Below are 15,940 nucleotides of genomic sequence, written 5' to 3' on the forward strand. Positions count from 1 at the left end.
AGATTTTGAGGGCCACTGCCGCCTGACACGTTTCAAAGGGATACCTTCTTCCTCAGAGCCCAGCAGTGTTATATCCTCCAGCTTCATGTATATATGTATATATATATATATATATATATATACATTCATAGAGCACCTCCCAGAAGGGTTCAAAGGTCCCACCTACAAATGTGGGCGGTTCTCAGTAGGAGGGCAATGCCCAATTGAGAACTAAGGAATATATCCATGCAGACATCCACATAAGTAAACATACACACATACACCTATATAAAACAATGCGCATGGTGTTACAAACATCTGTACCCACAATGAGTTGTCAAAAATCTCTATCAGTACACAGGCAAGACATATGCAGCAAAAGTAATGAAATGACAAAGGTCAAAAAACAAAGGTTACAAAATGGGCAAACACGGTGATCTGAATCTTATCCCATAAGTGATTAGAGACATTGGGTAATCATTTCACAGCCATCTGGGAGCGAGTACAGTATTAAATCTACAGCTTACCCAATCAAAGTGCTACTTATCAGCACCATGCACCGCCACTTAGGGAGTTCAGGAGGTTGCCCCATCAGAGCGCTAGCTATCAGTGCCATGCACCGCCAATAGATGTGGTAGCTACCAAATCAGTAGCCTTTTTGGCCTCCCCTCACGGCCAGACCCATGTCTGGAACGCATGCCGTACTGTTTGCGATCCAGAAAACCGGAAGTGCGGACCAGATGTCACTTCCCGCACGTCCAGACATAATAGTCAGCCGTCACCATTTTGCTGTAGGCTATCCCATAGAGGGCAAGGCAGGCATGTCTGCCTCTCTCTATACAGGCCAATGCTAGCCCAAGCCAACAAAGAGATGGGGGACGGTTCCAGGGGCTGATAATGCTAGCTAAAATTTTGGTCGAGTAGAGGCACTGTTTTCAGTCCAAACAGAAAGTTGGGCGCACACTGAAATTCTCAGCCATTCACAGGAAGTTTTATATTTCCTGAGTACATACAAGGCTTCTTCTGATTGACAGATGACGTCTTGGTCTCTGTCTCAGCCAATCAGAGGAAGCTTTGTATTCATTCATAAAATACAGCCCTAGTTTAAAAAAGTTGGGACACTATGTAAACGATACATACATATAAAATGCAATGATTTGCAAATATCATAAACCTATTTTTTATTCACAATATAAAATAGAAAACATAACAAACTGAATTCACCCAAAAAAAGCAGGGATGAATAGTGGTGCTAGCCCCCAAATAATGGGGAAATACCAAACACTCCTATATGTTCAATGAACTACAGTGAATGCAGCCGTGTACCAGACAATATAATAATGTACCTGGACTGAGTCAACACTGTATGGGTCAAGTGGTCTTCCCTATTACCCAAAACTGAATATATCAGATACTAAACTAAAAATGTAACACTCCGTGACAGTAGTGCAAAACAATGATGAAATATATGAATATTGGTCTCTTCTATTCACATATACGAATATATATGAAATATATGAATATTTGGACTCTATTCACATATTTATTTACACATATATTGTGGACTTTATATCATTTATTGCTTGTATCAAGATATTCCTTGGTGGATACTCATATTATATGTTCACTGTTGAATATATATATATTCTTTATATACCATTATCACGGGGTGGTATGTTTTTATATGTAGTTTAACACTGTACATTTTTTTCTTTTCACAATTAAGATCTTTTTTGTGGACCAATATTCATATATTTCATCATTGTTTTGCACTACTGTCACGGAGTGTTACATTTTTAGTTTAGTATCTGATATATTCAGTTTTGGGTAATAGGGAAGACCACCTGACCCATACAGTGTTGACTCAGTCCAGGTACATCATTATATTGTCTGGTACACGGCTGCATTCACTGTAGTTCATTGAATATATAGGAGTGTTTGGTATTTCTCCATTATTTGGGGGCTAGCGCCACTATTTATCCCTGCTTTCTTTAGGTGAATTCAGTTTGTTATTTATTCTATTATTTAAGTGGCAGCTCTGATAGGGCTTTGGTATTTAAATCTTAGCGCAGAGGTAGGAATACAGGCATTGGGGCGACGTTTTTGGACCTGTATACCTCCAGCTTTACAAAATAGAAAACATATCAAATGCTTGAACTGAGAAAATGTACAATTTTAGGAAGAAAAAAAGGTCATTTTGAAATTGATGGCAGCAACATGTCTCAAAAAAGTTGTGACATGGCAACAAAAAGCTGGCAAAGTGGTACTAACAAGGAAGAGCTGTAAAAACATTTTGCAACAAATTAGTTTAGTTGGCAACTAGTCAGTAGCATGCTTGGGTATAAAAAGAGTATCTTAGAGGGTCAGCTCTGGTTCACATTGCTGCGACTTCTCATGCAAAACACATTCATTTCAAAGGGCGCTGTCTTAATTGCTGCAGCAACAGAAAAAAAAAATTAGTTCCTGCACTGCTTTTCTGCATCTTAATTGTGACATGAATGTGATAGACTGCAATGTTAAAATCACAAACGTCACAAGAAAGACATGTCTTTGTCTTATCTTTGCGACTTTGGCTGTGACTTCAGAGTGTTTTGTAAGGCCAGTAATATGTGTCATGCTTTGTATTGTTATAATTGGCCAAAGTCGCAAAATATCAAAGTTGTATTGAAGTTGCCTCAAGTCACAAGCAAGTAGCAATGCAAAGTCGCATGACTTTGGGGTCGCAGCAGTGTGAACCAAGCTTCAGAGTGTCTCTGAAGTAAAGATGAGTGGAGGTTCATCAATTTGTGAAAAGCTGCATCTAAAAATTGTCGAACAATTTCAGAATATTCCTCATTGTAAAATTGCAAAGAGTTTAAATATATCATCATCTGCAGTGCATAATATCATCAAAAGATGCCAAGACACTGAAGAAATCTCTGTGCGGCCAGTACACAATATTAGGTGCCTGTGATCTTTGGGCCCTCAGACGGCACTGCAATAAAAACAGGCATGATTCTGCAATGGACATCACTGCATGGACTCAGGAATACTTCCAAAAGTTACTGTCTTTGGACATAGTTCGACATGCTATCCAAAAAATGCAAGTTAAAGATCTATCATGCAAAGAAGAAGTCATATGTGACCATGATCCAGAAACACTGTCATCTTCTCAGTGCCAAAGCTCATTTATAATGGTCTGTTGCAAAGTGGAAAACAGAGAAGCCTGGAGTAAAATAAATAAAATTACATAAAACGAAGGGTGGGCATGACAGGGTTAAGCAGGGCACATTATGAAGAGAGCTGTTTGTTAGAGATGAGTACATTGGGTGTTAGGCAGTGGGGGAGGAGATAGCTGCATGAAGCAGTATGTGTGCCCCTCCCCAGCTCAGTGGTAGCTGGAGGAGCGACCTTGCAGGAGCAGCTCCACATCATGGCTCAGGTAGAGGCCCTGTTAGAACGGCTGCAGGCCGAAGCAGAGACAAGGGGTGAAGGATGGCTCCAGGAGAGGCAGACGGCAGCGTTAGGAGAGGGATCGGCACAGCGGGGAGGGAGTCCGCGCGAGCTCTGTGGTCCCTCCAGAGCCCAGCAGCAACTAGGGAGTCCCCTGAGGGCCTCTGCAAGCCCCCTTGCGAAGCGCTCCGCGGTGCGTGCAGCAGGGGGTCCTGGGAGGCATCCCCATCACGGCCGGAGCTTGGCTAGTGGGGCCTCTGGCAGTCTGGGAGCCCCCACTAGGCCAAACACGCAGAGGGAGGCGGAAGATGCGGGCTCTGCCCCTGGTGGCAGCGGGGCGGAGCTTGGGTGAGGGATGCGATCTGCTGCGGCCGCCGGCCTTTTCCATCAGCAGCCAGCGGCTCCCATAATGGGGATGGGCAGAGAAAGAAGCCAGAGGAGAGTCTGGACCCAGGCCGACAGAGCAGTGGAGGTGGCAGAGGCCCGGGAAAAGCGATCAAGAAGTCGATGGGCAGAACAGCACGGATCCTTGGCATCCGGGGACGAATCCTTTGGAGGGCTGTCAGTGGGAGCTGAAGACATGGTGGTCGATCGATCTGAGGGTGAGCTGTCGCTGTCGGATGAGGAGGTGCCACGAGGTCGTCCAGCAGCGATGGAGACGGAACTGTCGGCTGGTAGGACCCTTCCTAGGCAGTCTGGTAGGTCAGTTTTTACTTCATTGTACAGTGGTGGGGGGTGGGTGGATGGGTTAGGGGCAGGTAGTGGTAATAGCTCAGGTAGTCAGATTACCCCGCAGCGGGCAGTTCTGCCTGTTTCCCCTCTTCTGGCCGCGTCGGTCTGCGACCACGCCATGGCGGAACTGGGTTTGCAGGGGTTTCTGGCGGGTTTAAAGGAGTTGGTAAAAAGGTTTGAGCCGGGGCTGAGTGGGTTTGCGTCGCCTGCAGTGGCATGGATGGCTCCCAGGGGTGTGGAGGATTCGGAATTGGGGAATCCAGTGACAGGGGTTGCACCCACGTCTCCCACAGCAGCGGCAGTGCCCACGGCGGGTGTAACGGCGGTGGTTGGTCAGGAGGAGGCTCCCAAGACAGCGGCGGGGGACACATCAGGGGAGGCAGCTAAAAAATGGGATCTGGTCAGGCTGGCAGACGAAGTGTGAAGTTTATGTGTTTTGTGGGGCCTCTGGGGGTGCACCTAAAAACCGGAGGTGCGGGAGAAGATCTGGAAAGGTGAGTACGTGGAGATATTCGCACTACTGCCCCTGGAGAAATTCAATTTAGACAGGGTGAAGTCTGAGGATCATAAGAAGGAGGATGAGGAGAAGAGGAGATACAGGCTTATTCCGCGGTCTTTCCAGAATTGGCTCCAGGATTTCACCATAATGGCTAGCGTAATTGGAAAAAAGAACCCGGAACATTGTTCTGTGCTGTTCTGCTATTTGGACGCTGTGGGTGAGGCACATAGAGTCTATGGAGGAATGGCGTTGTTGCGTTATGATGAACAGTTCTGGCAGAGAAGGGCAATATCCACCGTTGTTACGGTTGGATCACAAGGATATTAGCCTGTGGATGCGACTTATGACGTTGGCGAGGGCAACGAGTCCATTTTTTCCAGGGGGTGTCGGTGGCTCATCCAACCCCGGACAATCGGCCACAGGAAAGAAAGGGGTGTGCTGGCAATATAACGAGGGCTCCTGCAAATTTGGGGGGGTCCCGCAAGTACAAATACGAATGCTCAGAGCTCACCAGATTTTGCGCATCCGCTCACTGATGAAATATTTCATAGAACTTTCAGGACCATTCAAGCAGGACTTCCAAATTCACGAACCAGCGCAAATCTTTGTCCACAGTAGAGCAGGCCTTCCGTTCTAGGTGTAATTGACTCCTTATCTTATAGGGACTCAAGACAAAAATACATTAGGGTTTGGATTCTGTGCAGAAGTAAATTCCACACGCCTTCTGGGGTGCGAATTGAAGTAAATTGGTACAAAAATATTATTGTACCTATATATTAATTTGTCTATCCCTATGGTTAGCTAGTCTATAAAAACTCTGAGCACATGTTACTGTTGATATCACAATAATACAAGGTTAGCTATGAAAACCAAGCACACGGCTTAATAACAAACTCTTATTTATTTCTCAAGAACATAGGAAAGTGCTAACATAACTAATACTAAAGAAAGATATTACAAATTTACAAATGATATAACCAGAACATAATACAAGAATATCAAAGATACTTATCACAAGGCTCTCCGTGAGGCCTTGTATCATCAGGCACAAGATGGTGGAGAGCCATGTGGCTCAGATGACCAAGAGAGATAGCCATGTGGCCTTAGGCAGCCACCCGGCTTGAACCAACAGCGAAAAGGGACGAATTGCCTGTGTGTGCCCTTTTTACTCAAAAACATTCACACCCATTCGTAGCCACCCCCACTTGCCTTCTGTCCAATAGATATTGCCAAGAGGTAGTCCTTCTAATATCTGACCATTCTCCAGGAAGCATGCTGTATTGCCCACTAGGGGGCAGCGTTTGTCCATGAAACATCTCTATGAGCCCTAGGCCGTCCTAGCCAGCCCCTATTCTCTTTGAAGCTTGTAACCACACATATCACACCAGGTGGGCTTGAGCCAAGCCATTGTCATTCTGATATGCTACAAAGCTATAATGTGTAACTGGTTACATTCCAACTTGGGGCCATCTGCCTGTATCAGCCAGGAAATGAAATACCATAAATATAATATTAAATCATGTTGAATTCCAACACTCAGGCTGCGGAGGTGTGCATCCATTGTCCCATTGTTTTAAGCATAGAAATGGTTGTGCCTGGGAGTCTGCTAGTAAAAGGGACAATGCCGGTGAAAGTGGCAGGGATGCAGCCATTTCTCGATAGGTACCCAGATAGGGGGTGGCGTGGTTGTTGAGCCTGGGGTTTTTAGAAGGGTTTAGGATTCCGTCTACCCTGGTCGAGGCACCTCCTGTGGCTCGCAACCTGGGCTCAGCCTTGCAACATGCAGATGTGGTTTCAGAGAAACTGCAGAAGGAGGTGGCACTGGGTCGCATGGGTGGCCCATTCACTAGTTTGCCATTACCCAATTTGGTGGTCTCTTTCCTTCCCAAAGGGGATCTGTTAACGATGCCATTAACCTGGAAATGTGTGCTGTATCGTACACGTCTTTTGATTCGGCTGTGTTTTGGGTTCGTAAGTATGGGCAGGGGGCCCACATGGCCAAAGCCGACATAGAATCAGCTTTTAGATGCCATGGAGTGTAAACTACCAGAGGATGAGCTGGTGGCGCTGCAGGCTGAAATTCGGGGGGGTAATGGCATTACGCAAGGTGAAACTTCGGACTCTGCAGTCACTGTTGGGTAAGTTGAACTTTGCGTGTTGCATCCTCCCGATTGGGAGAGTGTTTTGCAGACGGCTGTCGGCAAGTCTGGCAGGCATTATGGCCCCCACTCATTATGTGCGACTGAGACGGGAGCATAGGGAAGATTTGAGGATTTGGCACGTCTTCCTGGACGGTTTCAATGGACGGGCACTTTGGATGTCAGGGCCGGTTAGTAGGTTTGATCTGCAACTGTACACAGATGCGGCTGGATCGGCGGGTTTTGGGGCCTTCTTTCAAGGTAAATGGAGTGCGGGGCCCTGGCCAGATTCATGGAAAGAGGCAGGTTTGTTGAAGAACATGTTGTAACTGGAGCTGTTTCCAGTAGTATTGGCGATTGAGTTATGGGGGAAGTCATTCAGGAACTTGAAAGTGCGTTTTCACAGGGATAACTTGGGGTGGTGCAGGTCATCAACAAAGTATCGGCTGCACCCCCACCGGTGATCCAGCTACTCAGACACCATTGTCTACAGCTGAATGTTTTTATTTATGCTGTCCACCTCCAGGGAGTGGAAAACGTCATTGCTGATGCTTTGTCTCTCTTTCAGTGGGACAAATTATGAGTGTTGGCACTGGAGGCGGAGCAACGCAGGGTTCCTTGTCCCGAATGGCTGTGGAAAGTTGCCTTGGAAAAGTATCCGGATAGATAAGACAGTTGGTGAGCTTGGCCAACGTGGCGAGCTTACATTAGGGTATGGCGCGAATGGTTGTCACTGTTGCAACACGTCATGATGGTATTGTACTTTGTTTTGCGTAACTTGGAAGCGGGTGTGTCGGTATCGGGTTTGGAGAAGAAGTTGGCAGGGTTGGCTTTTTGGTTTAAATTGCAAGGTTGCCCAGACTTTCCGAAAGATTTTTGGGTAAGGCAAGCAATGAAGGGATATTGGCGATCCATGTCAAACAGAGATGCTCTGCGCCCCGTTTCTTTTGAGCTATTGGGTAGCTTATTGGGGCAGTTGGTCCACACGTGTTCTTCCCCATACGAGGTGGTCAAAAAGAGATTAGCAGGGCAAGGGCAAAAAAGTGCAGGTGTTTGCAATACCGGGTTCACCCTTGTGCCCAGTGGGGTTGGTTAAGGGATTCCTCGTGGTACGTCCAGAGATGGTGGGCTCCTTGGTACACTGGGACAGCAACTCATTATCAAGATTTCAGTTCACTGGAGTTTTTAAAAATTGTTTGGAGGCCCTGGGTTTGGGGGATCATAAATTTTCATCCCATTCGTTCCGTATTGGAGCTGCTACTGACGATGGGGGTTGGACGAGGCAGCGGTAAAATGCATTGGGAGATGGGAGTTACAGTGTTTCAAGTCATATGTTAGACCCCACCTGTTGACAGTTAAGCAGGGGATTGGGGTCATAGGATGTGTGGTCTTTGATATACATGCTTAGGTAAGCAATTATTGTTATGTGGGTTGTTTTTCTTTTCTTTCAGGAGGAACCCAAGGACTGGTCTGGATACTGGGGCATTCATATGCCTTTTGGGGGGCAAGGAGGGCCCGAGGGTAGACAATTGGGCATTTCAAGGAGTGAGGCTTGTATTAGGTGGCTGGGGGTACCCGGGATGCTATGGAACAGGACCATTCCAGAAGTGCACAGATGTGCGCATCTGGACGAGCCCCCTGACATTTTAGTATTACTTGTGGGTGGTAATGACTTGGGGTCTATGTTGGACATCGTGCAAGATGTCAAGTTTGACTTCTTTCGGCTCCGGATGGCCTTTCCGGAGATGATAATAGTGTGGCACGGACCACTTGGCGCTTAGCTTGGTCAGTGGAATGGATCAATAAGGCTAGGAAAAAGGTGAACAGGGATGTCAGTAGATTTGTTGTCTGGAATGGTGGGTTGGCGATCAGACACTTGGAGCTATAAGTTGATACCTGGCGTTACCTTTGGGGTGATGGTGTACACCTCAATGCTGTGGGGATTGATATGTGAGCTCTAGGTTTGCAGGATGGGATCCAGAGAGCGTTGAGGGTGTGGCGGCGCACACAAGGGTAAGGTTTTCCCCTGGTGAGCTGTGGCGGGTTGTTGGTCTTTGCGGGTGAAGGAAGAAAACTTGGATAAGGAAGAGTTCGGGACCCATCCGTGGTATGGGTCCCGTTGGTGGTATTCCAGCTAACGGTGGTTTAGCTGGTATTTGGTTCCACTGCGGTCAGTGTTTGGTTGTCTCCGAGCTAGCATGTCAGCTGGATGCCTATTTTAAGTTAAAGGTACCGCAGTACCGATTTGGATCATGTGGCAAGCTTGGGGTTTTCCTGCAAAGACCAACGCAAATATGTGACTGATGAGTGGTGGTTTTAACGGATGTGTTTTATAAAGTTATGTAAATTTACTTGAGTTGTTAATAAAAAACGGTTGCTAAGGCCAGTATTTGCTCCAGCTTGGTGTGGTCTCCATTCATGGGTAAGGGTAAGGTAAAAGTAGAGCTGGGTATGGGTCTGGCAGAGGATGGTAATTATGTAGCATCTGTTATACAATGTCAAGAGAAGCCCGGAGTAAAATAAATTAATGACATAAAACGAAGGGCGGGCATGACAGGGTTAAGCAGGGCACATTATGAAGAGAGCTGTTTGTTAGAGATGAGTAGATTGGGTGTTAGGCAGTGGGGGAGGAGCTAGCTGCATGAAGCAGCATGTGTGTCCCTCCCCAGCTCAGTGGTAGCTGGAGGAGCGAGCTTCGCACCCTCCCTCACTGAAAGGATTTGTATTGTTCACTGTTTTAATGCTAAACAAGAAGTTTTTTCCACAGAACAAGGTTGACAGATGTCGTGGCAGTGGCGGGTTGTTAGTCTTTGTGGGTGAAGGAAGAAACCTCGGATACATAAGTGTTCGGAACCCATCGGTGGTATGGGTCCCGTTGGTGGTATTCCAGCTAACGGTGTGTAGCAATAAGTCTCGGTGGAGCTGCTGGTTTAAAGTGGGCTGTTACCTTCACTCCCGCCACCTCTGTTTCACTGGCACCGGGTCTAGGGTCCCGTTGAGTTTACCTCCAGACAATGTAGGCACCAAACACTTGAGTATCTTTTCCAATGCTTTAATGAACAGGTAATAAAGGAAGTAGCAGGAAAGAGGTAGAAGGAAAGTTGCAGGGAAGCTCAAATACCTTTTCGTAGTATTCTTTAGTACATTGTTAGGAATTGAACACTTGTAATTGAATGCACTCCCCTTGTGGAATTCAATCTTTGCCCGCCTGGATAGGCCTCTCTCACTTGCCTAGCAGCCAGTACGTAGCACAAACAAAAGTCTCTGCCACAGACTTGTTTGGAACAGAACCGGTACGATCCTCTGCCACAGGATGTAATGGTTTACGATGAATATCAGACACAGCACTTGAACCTTTAAGCCAACCCGGCAGTACTATGCAGTAAGATTACTTCAGGATACGTCCTCCAACTGAGTCACCAGGCCCCTCTCCAGACCAGCACTCTGCATGATCTTTCCATGACGGGTCCTCCCCTGGGATCTCCTCAGTTGTCCAGCTTCTTCTCTCAGGATAGACAGCCCAGGACCATTCCTCTGCCGCTGTGGTAGGCCCCAGACAGGCTTCTGGGCCCACCCACACGCTGCAGCGATGTGGGCCTCCAGGAACGGAGGACCACGAGGTGGTATTCCTAATGCATACCTGTCGGCCAGGAGGGCCAGCAGGCAGTGTCGCCAACCTACCAGATTGAAATTTACTGGCACAACACCCAAAATTTACTGGCACCACCACGTTTTTACTGGCATTTCACAAAAGTTCCAAAATTACATTTTTAGGTGTAAATTTCAGTATTTAGGCTACAAACAGGTATGCTAAGCAAATAGCAATGTGATTTAAGGTAGATTTTAAGGTAAAAAAACATATTTTTGGTATTTTCGACATAATAAGGAATTATCTAGTCCAATCACCTCCTGCCTCCATCACCTGTCACCATTACTCCCTGCCAGACTGCCTCCATCCCCCTCTGCCTCCACCCCCTGCCACCATCACCCCCTGCCAGACTGCCTCCACCCCTCTTTGCCACCATCCCCCTCTGTCACTAACACCACCTGCTCCAGTCCACCCCCCTCTGCCACCATCCCCCTCTGCCACCAACACCACCTGCTCCAGTCCATCCCCCTCTGCCACCATCCCCCTCTGCCACCAACACCATCTGCTCCAGTCCATCCCCCTCTGCCACCATCCCCCTCTGCCACCAACACCACCTGCTCCAGTCCATCCCCCTCTGCCACCATCCCCTTCTGCCACTGACCCCTCTGCCACCATCATACCATGTCTCCACCCCCCTCTGCCACCATCACACCCTGCCTCCATCCCCCTCTGCCACCATCACCCCCTACCACTATCCCCCCTCTGCCAGACTGCCTCCATCCCCCTCTGCCACTATCCCCCTCTGCCACCATCACCCCCTGCCACAATCCCCCTCTGCCACCATCATACCCTGCCTCCACCCCCCTCTGCCACCATTACCCCCTACCACTATCCCCCCTCTGCCAGACTGCCTCCATCCCCCTCTGCCACTATCCCCCTCTGCCACCATCACCCCCTGCCACAATCCCCCTCTGCCACCATCATACCCTGCCTCCATCCCCCTCTGCCACCATCACCCCCTACCACTATCCCCCCTCTGCCAGACTGCCTCCATCCCCCTCTGCCACTATCCCCCTCTGCCGCCATCACCCCCTGCCACAATCCCCCTCTGCCACCATCATACCCTGCCTCCACCCCCCTCTGCCACCATTACCCCCTGCCACCACCGCCCTCTGCCAGACTGCCTCCACCCCCCTCTGCCACTATCCCCCTCTGCCACCATCACCACCTGCTCCATCCCCCTCTGCCATCATCACCCCCTGCCACCATCATACCCTGCCTTCACCCCCTCTGCCACCATCACCCCCTGCCACAATCCCCCTCTGCCACCATCATACCCTGCCTCCACCCCCCTCTGCCAGACTGCCTCCATCCCCCTCTGCCACCAACACCACCTGCTCCAGTCCACCCCCCTCTGCCTCCATCCCCCTCTGCCACCAACACCACCTGCTCCAGTCCATCCCCCTCTGCCTCCATCCCAGTGTTGCCAACCGCCCGTAGATTTACGGGCAGCCCGTAAAAACGACCCGTTTTTCGGGGCGCCCGTGAATGCCCGTTACGGGCACCGGTGCCCGTAAAAATGATGGCCGCGAGCCGGCCACGCAACTGCGCATGCGCCGTTCCGAAGCCGGCCGGGCTCGGGAAAGCTCGTACGCGCTCGGCCGGGCGGCGCATGCGCAGTAACGTAATACCGCCGCCCGGCGTCATTTTCAAATCGATCGAGCGCGGCCGCGGCGGCAAGGCAAGCTGACAGCTGAGCTGAGCCAGGGCCAGGTGACTCTGCCACTGGAGCAGCAGGTCTCGGAGGCTGAGCAGCACGCGCCGGCGGAATGGAGGGGAGCCCTGCATCCAGGACCAGGCAATCCAGAGTCTACGGGGACCGGGGGGAGTCTGGGACAGAGTGACAGCCCAGCCGACGGTTACAGAAGGTGATGGTGGCAGAGGGGGATGGACTGGAGCAGGTCGTGTTGGTGGCAGAGGGGGATGGAGCAGTGTCGCCAACCTACCAGATTGAAATTTACTGGCACAACACCCAAAATTTACTGGCACCACCACGTTTTTACTGGCATTTCACAAAAGTTCCAAAATTACATTTTTAGGTGTAAATTTCAGTATTTAGGCTACAAACAGGTATGCTAAGCAAATAGCAATGTGATTTAAGGTAGATTTTAAGGTAAAAAAACATATTTTTGGTATTTTCGACATAATAAGGAATTATCTAGTCCAATCACCTCCTGCCTCCATCACCTGTCACCATTACTCCCTGCCAGACTGCCTCCATCCCCCTCTGCCTCCACCCCCTGCCACCATCACCCCCTGCCAGACTGCCTCCACCCCTCTTTGCCACCATCCCCCTCTGCCACTAACACCACCTGCTCCAGTCCACCCCCCTCTGCCACCATCCCCCTCTGCCACCAACACCACCTGCTCCAGTCCATCCCCCTCTGCCACCATCCCCCTCTGCCACCAACACCATCTGCTCCAGTCCATCCCCCTCTGCCACCATCCCCCTCTGCCACCAACACCACCTGCTCCAGTCCATCCCCCTCTGCCACCATCCCCTTCTGCCACTGACCCCTCTGCCACCATCATACCATGTCTCCACCCCCCTCTGCCACCATCACACCCTGCCTCCATCCCCCTCTGCCATCATCACCCCCTACCACTATCCCCCCTCTGCCAGACTGCCTCCATCCCCCTCTGCCACTATCCCCCTCTGCCACCATCACCCCCTGCCACAATCCCCCTCTGCCACCATCATACCCTGCCTCCACCCCCCTCTGCCACCATTACCCCCTACCACTATCCCCCCTCTGCCAGACTGCCTCCATCCCCCTCTGCCACTATCCCCCTCTGCCACCATCACCCCCTGCCACAATCCCCCTCTGCCACCATCATACCCTGCCTCCATCCCCCTCTGCCACCATCACCCCCTACCACTATCCCCCCTCTGCCAGACTGCCTCCATCCCCCTCTGCCACTATCCCCCTCTGCCGCCATCACCCCCTGCCACAATCCCCCTCTGCCACCATCATACCCTGCCTCCACCCCCCTCTGCCACCATTACCCCCTGCCACCACCGCCCTCTGCCAGACTGCCTCCACCCCCCTCTGCCACTATCCCCCTCTGCCACCATCACCACCTGCTCCATCCCCCTCTGCCATCATCACCCCCTGCCACCATCATACCCTGCCTTCACCCCCTCTGCCACCATCACCCCCTGCCACAATCCCCCTCTGCCACCATCATACCCTGCCTCCACCCCCCTCTGCCAGACTGCCTCCATCCCCCTCTGCCACCAACACCACCTGCTCCAGTCCACCCCCCTCTGCCTCCATCCCCCTCTGCCACCAACACCACCTGCTCCAGTCCATCCCCCTCTGCCTCCATCCCCCTCTGCCACCAACACGACCTGCTCCAGTCCATCCCCCTCTGCCACCATCACCTTCTGTCACCGTCGGCTGGGCTGTCACTCTGTCCCAGACTCCCCCCGGTCCCCGTAGACTCTGGATTGCCTGGTCCTGGATGCAGGGCTCCCCTCCATTCCGCCGGCGCGTGCTGCTCAGCCTCCGAGACCTGCTGCTCCAGTGGCAGAGTCGCCTGGCCCTGGCTCAGCTCAGCTGTCAGCTTGCCTTGCCGCCGCGGCCGCGCTCGATCGATTTGAAAATGACGCCAGGCGGCGGTATTACGTTACTGCGCATGCGCCGCCCGGCCGAGCGCGTACGAGCTTTCCCGAGCCCGGCCGGCTTCGGAACGGCGCATGCGCAGTTGCGTGGCCGGCTCGCGGCCATCATTTTTACGGGCACCGGTGCCCGTAACGGGCATTCACGGGCGCCCCGAAAAACGGGTCGTTTTTACGGGCTGCCCGTAAATCTAGGGGCGGTTGGCAACACTGGTCGGCAAGTGGTTAAAGAACATCACATTATTTAGCACGATAACTTGGTCACAACCCCTGTGCTACATACATATACAGTGGAGACGGAAAGTATTCAGACCCCCTTAAATTTTTCACTCTTTGTTGTATTGCAGTTATTTGCTAAAATCATTTATGTTCATTTTTTTCCTCATTAATGTACACACAGCATCCCATATTGACAGAAAAACACAGAATTGTTGACATTTTTTCAGATTTAATAAAAAAAGAAAAACTGAAATATCACATGGTCCTAAGTATTCAGACCCTTTGCTGTGACACTCATATATTTAACTCAGGTGCTGTCCATTTCTTCTTATCATCCTTGAGATGGTTCTACACCTTCATTTGAGTCCAGCTGTGTTTGATTATACTGATTGGACTTGATTAGGAGAGCCACACACCTGCTTACAGCTCACAGTGCATGTCAGAGCAAATGAGAATCATGAGGTCAAAGGAACTGCCTGAAGAGCTCAGAGACAGTGCAAGGCACAGATCTGGCCAAGGTTACAAAAAAAATTCTGCTGCACTTAAGGTTCCTAAGAGCACAGTGGCCTCCATAATCCTTGAACGGAAGATGTTTGGGACGACCAGAACCCTTCCTAGAGCTGTTCTTCCATCCAAACTGAGCTATCGGGGGAGAAGAACCTTGGTGAGAGAGTTAAAGAAGAACCCAAAGATCACTGTGGCTGAGCTCCAGAGATGCAGTCGGGAGACAGGAGAAAGTTGTAGAAAGTCAACCATCACTGCAGCCCTCCACCAGTTGGAGCTTTATGGCAGAGTGGCCCGACGGAAGCCTCTCCTCAGTGCAAGACACATGAAAGCCCGCATGAAGTTTGCTAAAAAACACCTGAAGGACTCCAAGATGGTGAGAAATAAGATTCTCTGGTTTGATGAGACCAAAATAGAACTTTTTGGCCTTAATTCTGAGCGGTATGTGTGGGGAAAACCAGGCACTGCTCATCACCTGTTCAATACAGTCCCAACAGTGAAGCATGGTGGTGGCAGCATCATGCTGTGGGGGTGTTTTTCAGCTGCAGGGACGAGACGACTGGTTGCAATCGAGGGAAAGATGAATGCGGCCAAGTACAGGGATATCCTGGACGAAAAAACCTTCTCCAGAGTGCTCAGGACCTCAGACTGGGCCGAAGGTTTACCTTCCAACAAGACAATGACCCTAAGCACACATCTAAAATAACGAAGGAGTGCCTTCACAACAACTCTGTGACTGTTCTTGAATGGCCCAGCCAGAGCCCTGACTTAAACCCAATTGAGCATCTCTGGAGAAACCTAAAAATGGCTGTCCACCAACGTTTACCATCCAAACTGACAGAACTGGAGAGGATCTGCAAGGAGGAATGGCAGAGGATCCCCAAATCCAGATGTGAAAAACTTGTTGCATCTTTCCCAAAAAGACTCATGGTATATTTCAGTTTTTATTTTTTAATAAATCTGCAAAAATGTCAACAATTCTGTGTTTTTCTGTCAATATGGGGTGCTGTGTGTACATTAATGAGGAAAAAAAATGAACCTAAATGATTTTAGCAAATGGCTGCAATATAACAAAGATTGAAAAATTTAAGGGAGTCTGAATACTTTCCGTCCCCACTGTATGTGAACACCAACATATACACATATATACACACACATTAATTATT

At 49.8% G+C, this 15,940-nt stretch overlaps 1 long non-coding RNA gene across 2 annotated transcripts in view; it reads right to left on the reverse strand.

The window, feature by feature from the left end:
* Positions 1-698, reverse strand: part of LOC141110766 (uncharacterized) — a 90,759-nt gene extending 90,061 nt beyond the window's left edge. For both annotated transcript variants that reach the window (XR_012236341.1, XR_012236340.1), the window contains exon 1: positions 507-698. This is a non-coding gene — a long non-coding RNA (uncharacterized lncRNA). The remainder of the gene's footprint in view (positions 1-506) is intronic.
* Positions 699-15,940: the final 15,242 nt, after the last annotated feature.

Source organism: Aquarana catesbeiana, linkage group LG10 (assembly GCF_042186555.1).
Source record: "Aquarana catesbeiana isolate 2022-GZ linkage group LG10, ASM4218655v1, whole genome shotgun sequence".
NCBI lineage: Eukaryota > Metazoa > Chordata > Amphibia > Anura > Ranidae > Aquarana > Aquarana catesbeiana.